Raw genomic sequence first — 8,695 nt, 5'->3', positions numbered from 1 at the left:
TCTGGTGTCTACAATACATATGACTCATTATAGTACTAATTTCATTTTTACCAGATCGAAAAATTTTATGTTGAAAAGAAAAATTTATAGATCCAATGTCACATTCCGTAAAAATTTACGATACATGTATAGGATGCACTCAATGTGTACGAGCTTGTCCAACAGATGTATTAGAAATGATACCCTGGGATGGATGTAAAGCCAAGCAAATTGCTTCCGCGCCGAGAACCGAAGATTGTGTGGGTTGTAAGAGATGTGAATCTGCCTGCCCGACAGATTTTTTAAGTGTCCGCGTTTATTTAGGGCCTGAAACAACACGTAGCATGGCTCTATCTTATTGATACGTTACAAAAAACTTCACTCGAATCGTCTGATTCCTCTTTACCGAAGAAGCCTGTGCTCGAAATAATCGAGCACGGGCTTTTCTGGTCAAAACGTATCTTGTCTTTATCACTTTATCATGAGTTATTTTCCTTGGTTAACAATACTTGTTGTTTTGCCGATATTTGCAGGTTCATTAATTTTCTTTTTACCTCATAAGGGAAACAAAGTCGTTAGGTGGTATACTATATCTATTTGTTTATTAGAATTCCTTCTAATGACTTATGCGTTCTGTTATCATTTCCAACTGGAGGATCCCTTAATCCAATTAAAGGAGGATTATAAATGGATAGATGTCTTCGATTTCCACTGGAGATTGGGAATCGATGGACTTTCATTAGGATCTATTTTATTGACAGGATTTATCACTACTTTAGCTACTTTAGCAGCTTGGCCAATTACACGGAATTCGCGATTATTCTATTTCCTGATGCTCGCAATGTATAGTGGTCAAATAGGATTATTTTCTTCGCGAGACCTTTTACTTTTTTTTATCATGTGGGAGTTAGAATTAATTCCTGTTTACTTACTTTTATCCATGTGGGGGGGGAAGAGGCGTCTATATTCAGCTACAAAGTTTATTTTGTATACTGCAGGCGGTTCCATTTTTTTCTTAATCGGAGTTCTGGGTATGGGCTTATATGGTTCCAACGAACCAGGATTAGATTTGGAAAGATTAATTAATCAATCATACCCTGCAACCTTGGAAATACTTTTATATTTTGGCTTCCTTATTGCTTATGCTGTCAAATTGCCGATTATACCCCTACATACGTGGTTACCAGATACCCATGGGGAAGCACATTATAGTACATGTATGCTTTTAGCGGGAATATTATTAAAGATGGGAGCATATGGATTGATTCGGATCAACATGGAATTGTTACCTCATGCTCATTATCTATTTTCGCCCTGGTTAGTAATAATAGGAGCGATCCAAATAATCTATGCAGCTTCAACTTCTCTTGGTCAACGAAATTTCAAAAAAAGAATAGCTTATTCCTCTGTATCTCACATGGGTTTCATAATTATAGGAATTGGTTCCATAACCAACATTGGACTCAATGGAGCTATTTTACAAATATTATCCCATGGATTTATTGGTGCTACACTTTTTTTCTTGGCAGGAACCGCTTCTGATAGAATGCGTCTTGTTTATCTCGAAGAACTGGGGGGAATATCTATCCCAATGCCTAAAATTTTTACCATGTTTAGTAGCTTTTCAATGGCTTCTCTTGCCTTACCAGGAATGAGTGGTTTTGTCGCAGAATTAGTAGTATTTTTTGGACTAATTACTAGTCCAAAATTTCTGTTAATGCCAAAAACACTAATTACTTTTGTAATGGCAATTGGAATGATATTAACTCCTATTTATTTATTATCTATGTTACGCCAGATGTTCTATGGATACAAGCTATTTAATGTTCCAAACGCAAATTTTGTGGATTCTGGACCACGAGAACTCTTTATTTTAATCTGTATCTTTTTACCAGTAATAGGAATTGGTATTTATCCAGATTTTGTTCTCTCCCTATCCGTTGACAGGGTAGAGGCTCTCTTATCCAATTATTATCCTAAATAGGTTTGCTTTTTTTTACTCGTCTGCTCTATTAATGCAGAAATAAGTAAAAAAGTATATAATGCAGAAATAAGTAAAAAAGTATAATTAGATCTATCTCGAATTTTTGAGAACCCTTTGATAAGGCGTTCAAGGGGTTCTCAAATAAAACATAAAAGTAAAAACCTTCATTTCATGAAGGTTTTATTTTATGTAATCATTTAGGTGTTAATGTAAACGAACCATAACTATGTAAGCCTATTCCTAATAGATTTATACCAAAATAACAAATCCAAATTATAAGAAATCCTATCAAAGCTATAAGTGCAGAATTCGTACCCTTCCAATTTGGATTTGTTCTACTATGTAAATAAATTGCGAATATGGTCCAAGTAATAAATGCCCAAGTTTCCTTAGGATCCCAATTCCAATAGGATCCCCAGGCCTCATTAGCCCATACTGCTCCACAAAGAATACCTACGGTTAAAAGGGTAAATCCTAGGCTAATGACACGATAACTCCAAGAATCCAAACGCTCCGTTAATTGATATTTGTAATAATTTGGAAATGAAGGGACAGAGGTTCTTTTTAAAGCACTTCTTTTTGCATAAAAATATTTAATATCACTAAAGAAAAATGTTTTATTTAAAACATTTTTTTTCTTTTTAGAAAAGAAATGGAAATTATTTCGAAATCTAATGATTAGAATAGCGGCAGATAATAAGGATCCGCACAAAAGAGTTGCATAGCTTAATAACATCATACTGACATGCATCATTAACCACTGAGATTGTAGAGCAGGTACTAGTATCGTGGATTGATGCATTTCAGTTAAAAGACCCGATGTGGCAAAGCCTTGCGTTAAAATAGTACTTGGCGTAGTTATTGTGCTTAAATCATTTTTAGAGTTCTGTATTTTAGGAATGGTATGAAGAATATACAGGGCCCATGAAAGGAAGATCAATGACTCATATAAATTACTTAATGGAAAATGTCCCGAGGAAGCCCAACGAGAAACTAAGAATCCTGTTATAGAGAAAAAAGTAACTATCATTCCTTTTTCTGACGAATCGCGTAATCCTCCAAGTTCACGAACTAATAAGGTTATAAAATGAATCGTAATCACAATTGAAATCGTTGAGAAAGAGATATGAGTTAGTATATGTTCTAAAGTTGCAAATAGCATAAGGGGAAGGTCCCATTACAAAATTGTAAATTTCGAATTGATTTCTAATCTATTGTATTCTTTTTCAAGAATGCCGCCACTCGGATTCGAACCGAGATGCTTGAGCACTGCTTCCTAAGAGCAGCGTGTCTACCAATTTCACCATGGCGGCTAACTTCAAATAATAGGTAACTTAAAAGAATAATAGCTATTATCTTGGGAATCGTCGATATTGGGAAAGTCCATAAAATTTAGGAACATTAGAGTTTTCATTAAAATAGACTTCGTTTGGTAGTATCGTTTCCATTTTTTTTTTTTACAATAAACTCTTGCTTTGCCCAATAGAAACACAAACACTGCTTGAAAGAGTTGGAACTTCTTTTTTCTAACTTGCAATTATAGAACTAATTTTTTCTAATTAATTTCCCCTTTACATTTTGAAAATTCTTTCAATACAATGAAAAAAATCCAAAAGGGTTTCTATTTAATGATGAAATTAAAATAAAATGGATAAATAGAAAAGGCTTTTTGGATTTTTTAAAAATTTCTAGAATGAAAGTCTTTATGCTCTTATTAATAAGATTTACTAACCTTATGATTTTGGAGAAGATAGGTGGAAGTTGTAAGTCCTATTGTAAGAATACTCCACTTTTCATAATTTTCCTAATAGAATATGAGGATTCTATTAGGAAAATTATGAAAAGTTCATTGATAGGAAAAGAATACTTAGCACACAGTATACCAAACAAAACTTTTTTTTTCTTGTATATATAAGATAAGAGGGGTTTTTTGTTCTAAGAATATTGTACCGAGTAATTCGACACATAAAAGTACATTCAAAGAAGAATCCAAATTATTAAATAATTGGAATTCTTTTTTGATAAGTCAATTCATATTATTCCAAAATCTTATTATTTGTTTGTTGCCCAGAAAAACCCTTTGGTTTTGGATGCTCATTACCGCTCGAAAATGATCTTGATTTTACTAAAGAATAAGATTGTACTATGGAAAAATAAGTCTTTTTCTTCCAAATATTTTTACGAATACGCTTTTTTGACATTGAAGTACGTTTTTTTGGAACTGCCATTCAAAAAGGAAATTACTTTTTTCTAGTTGTATGTGAAAGACATCTATTGCTGCAAATCAATCCTTCTTTCTTCTTTTTATTAGTATTTATACTTAGATACTGAAAGATACTTAAATTTTGAATTATTTTTTACTTCATTTTGTCTAATGCGGATAAGACAACAAGAATTTTTTAACATTTTTTCTTTATATATTTTATACTTTTTTTTTAATAATATAGAATATATAGAAGGGTTTCTCATTTAAATCTATTTATATCTATTTATATATCAAGTATACTCCATATATAGATATATGGTATGGAAGCCTATCCCCCATATAAGATAAGACGGGGGGATAAAAAGAAGGGAAAATGAAAATAGTTAATTAAGTTCAGAATGGTATTCCATAAAGGAAAGGAATTCCAATCAAAACAAAAAATACTGAGTCTCTTAAACAAGACATTCTAAAACTTAGGTAATTTATAGTCATTAGAATTTTAGTTCTATATGAAGTAAGGACTATTCGATAATTTCTTATAAACATAGGTTTTCATTGGAATTCACTCAATCAGTTAATTATGGAACAAGAGAGCTGTTTCATCTTTGTTTTAAAGAAATATAAAAATGAATTATGAATAGAAAGTAAAATGATTCCACTTTTTTTTTTTTATTTTTATAAATATCTTTATTTAGTTAATAAAATAACTTCGTTACCTAGTTATTTTATTAACTTTTTTAATTTAACCAACTAAACCCATTCTTAATTTTTAATTATTTCAATGAGATAAATTTTGGAAAAATTAAGAATTTCAGTATTTTTTCTTATTCTTTTTATTTATTCTTTCAGAAAGAGATAAGAATTGGTTTGGTGAATCGGAAACAATTTTATAGAAAAATTGAAGTAAAAATTGAAGTAAAAATTGCAATTTCTTTTCTTATGGAACATACATATCAATATGCATGGGTAATCCCTCTTCTCCCACTTCCAGTTATTATGTCAATGGGATTTGGCCTTATTCTTATTCCGACAGCAACAAAAAATCTTCGTCGCATATGGGCTTTTCCTAGTGTTTTACTCTTAAGTATAGCTATGGTATTCTCAGTTCAACTGTCTATTCAACAAATAAATGGAAGTTCGATCTATCAATATCTATGGTCTTGGACCGTCAATAATGATTTTTCTTTAGAATTTGGATACTTGATTGACCCACTTACTTCTATTATGTTAATACTAATTACTACTGTAGGAATCCTGGTTCTTATTTATAGTGATGGTTATATGTCTCACGATGAAGGATATTTGAGATTTTTTGTTTATATAAGTTTTTTCAATACTTCCATGTTGGGATTGGTTACTAGCTCCAATTTGATACAAATTTATTTTTTTTGGGAACTCGTGGGAATGTGTTCTTATTTATTGATAGGCTTTTGGTTTACACGACCAATCGCAGCGAGTGCTTGTCAAAAAGCTTTTGTAACTAATCGTGTAGGGGATTTTGGTCTATTATTAGGAATTTTAGGTTTTTTTTGGATAACAGGTAGTTTAGAGTTTAGGGATTTGTTCAAAATAGCTAATAACTGGATTCCTAATAATGGAATTAACTCTTTACTTACTACTTTGTGTGCTTTTTTATTATTCCTTGGTGCAGTTGCGAAATCCGCACAATTCCCTCTTCACGTATGGTTACCCGATGCTATGGAAGGGCCCACTCCTATTTCGGCTCTTATACACGCAGCAACTATGGTTGCTGCGGGAATTTTTCTTCTAGCTCGACTTCTTCCTCTTTTCATATCTTTACCTTTGATAATGAGTTTTATTTCTTTAGTAGGTACAATAACACTATTCTTAGGAGCTACTTTAGCTCTTGCTCAGAGAGATATTAAAAGAAGCTTAGCCTATTCTACAATGTCTCAATTGGGTTATATGATGTTAGCTCTAGGTATAGGTTCTTATCAAGCTGCTTTATTCCATTTGATCACTCATGCTTATTCAAAAGCTTTATTGTTCTTGGGATCCGGATCCGTTATTCATTCAATGGAACCTCTTGTTGGATATTCACCAGATAAAAGTCAAAATATGGTTCTTATGGGCGGTTTAAGAAAATACATTCCAATCACAAGAACTACTTTTTTATGGGGTACACTTTCTCTTTGTGGTATTCCACCTCTTGCTTGCTTCTGGTCCAAAGATGAAATCCTTAGTAATAGTTGGTTGTATTCGCCCTTTTTTGGAATAATAGCCTCCTTTACTGCAGGATTAACTGCCTTTTATATGTTTCGGATATATTTACTTACATTTGATGGGTATTTGCGTGTTCATTTTCAAAATTACAGTAGCACTAAAGAGAGTTCCTTGTATTCAATATCCTTATGGGGAAAAAGGATACCCAAAGGAGTGAATAGGGATTTCGTTTTATCAACAACGAAGAGTGGAGTTTCTTTTTTTTCACAAAATATACCAAAAATTCAAGGTAATACAAGAAATAGGATAGGATCCTTTACTACGTCTTTTGGGGCTAAAAAAACTTTTGCCTATCCGCATGAAACGGGAAATACTATGTTATTTCCTCTTCTTATATTACTACTTTTCACTTTGTTCATTGGATTCATAGGAATCTCTTTTGATAATGGAGGAATTGGTAATGGAATAGCAGAGTTAACCATATTATCAAAGTGGTTAACTCCCTCAATAAACTTTACCCAGGAAAGTTCTAATTCTTTTGTAAATTCATATGAATTTATTACTAATGCAATTTCTTCTGTAAGTCTAGCTATCTTTGGTTTATTCATAGCATATATCTTCTATGGATCCGCTTATTCTTTTTTTCAGAATTTGGATTTAATAAACTCTTTTTACAAAGGAAATCCTAAAAAAGAATTTTTAGATCAAGTAAAAAAAAATATATACAGTTGGTCATATAATCGTGGTTATATAGATATTTTCTATACTAGGGTCTTTACCCTCGGTATAAGAGGGTTAACCGAACTCACGGAGTTTTTTGATAAGGGTGTTATTGATGGAATTACCAATGGAGTGGGTCTTGCTAGTTTTTGTATAGGAGAGGAAATTAAATATGTAGGGGGAGGTCGAATCTCGTCTTATTTATTCTTTTTTTTATGTTATGTATCTGTGTTTTTATTCTTTTTTCTTTCTTAAGTTAAGGAATTTACAACAAGTCTCTTGCAAAAATAACTATCCTATCCCCTTTCTACAATCTCTCTATATCCTTGTTACATAAGGTAAGTATTGTATAATAGTTCGGTTTTCCGCGATTTTTTCCATTCCTCTGTGTAAATACCCTAATATGGGTTCACAATCAATAACATCCTCACCATCGAGAGTAACGATCAGTCGAAGAACACCATGCATTGATGGGTGTTGAGGGCCCATATTGACTATCATGAGATCTTTTCTTGTAAGCGGTAGACTCATATCCTTTCTTCCTTAATTCATTATTCCATGAAAATGGATTATTCCATGAATTCCTCAAAGCGAGGCTCATCAAAATGAAAAATCTAAGACTACTATAAGACTACTAAAAAAATAATAAAACAAGAAAAAAATTTGAACGATTAAATTACTGCTCCCGAATATTCAACTGACCGATTAATTTCTTATAACGTACTCTATTTTTCTTTGCCAAATAAGCCAGCAAACGTCGACGTTTTCCCAAAAGTCTTCGTAGACCTCTTTCCGATGAAAAATCTTTTTTGTGTAATTCCAAATGTGAAGCAAGTCTCCGTATCTTATTGGTGAAACTGAATACTTGAAATTCAACAGAACCCCTGTTTTCTTCTTTTTCTTCTTTAACCATAAATCCAAAAATTTTTCTACCTCCTTTCTTTTTCATGTATTTTTCTGATCAGGAAAAATACAAAATTATGTCAGTTATTTTGAAGTTATTCTAATCTCGTACACACACAAATTTGCAATTATTCATCTACTACTGGAATTTGGATTTATTTTATCGATGCAAATTGGATTTGGATAGAAGGGTACATTCTTTCTAATATTTTAGATAGAAGAAATGTTTCTTCTATCTAAAATATTAGAAAGAATTTTGCTGATTTATTTATTGCTATATGCAATTTATGGAATTGATACACCATTTAATTGATATCATTTAGCAAAATGAAACACAGCATATGCATCCATCTTTTGGCTCGAGAATTTCACGGGATAGAGATATGGTATAAGAAATAGACTATTAAGTAACTCTAAATGAATTGTGGATACATCTGTATCCTTAACATACTGAAACGATTGTCATTATTCGTATCAAACCAATAGCGATTCATACAAGCTAAATCTTCTAATCAATGGTGGGCCAATAATGAATTTTTTTGCATATGTATTAAGACGCTTGGCCTGATTTCGAAATTGTCCAGAGTTTTATATGTTGTTTTCATTGCAAAATGATGGGTCTCCTTCCATAACTTTCCAATTACGAGTACGAGAATTGAAAGACATGAAAATTCTCAATTCTCTACGGCGTCTAGTAGATAGAAACAAGAAAATCAGAA

General features: G+C 32.0%; 1 non-coding gene across 1 annotated transcript; it reads right to left on the bottom strand.

The window, feature by feature from the left end:
- Positions 1 to 3,196: 3,196 nt before the first annotated feature.
- Positions 3,197 to 3,276, bottom strand: TRNAL-UAG (transfer RNA leucine (anticodon UAG)). The gene has a single exon. It is a non-coding gene; the product is annotated as a tRNA-Leu (tRNA).
- Positions 3,277 to 8,695: the final 5,419 nt, after the last annotated feature.

The sequence above is a fragment of the Triticum urartu genome, unplaced genomic scaffold (genome assembly GCF_056163025.1).
Source record: "Triticum urartu cultivar PI428250 unplaced genomic scaffold, HENAU_Tu73 scaffold2, whole genome shotgun sequence".
Taxonomy (NCBI): Eukaryota; Viridiplantae; Streptophyta; class Magnoliopsida; order Poales; family Poaceae; genus Triticum; species Triticum urartu.
The sequence above is the reverse complement of the archived record's forward strand: the minus strand, read 5'-3'. Positions and strand labels throughout refer to the sequence as shown.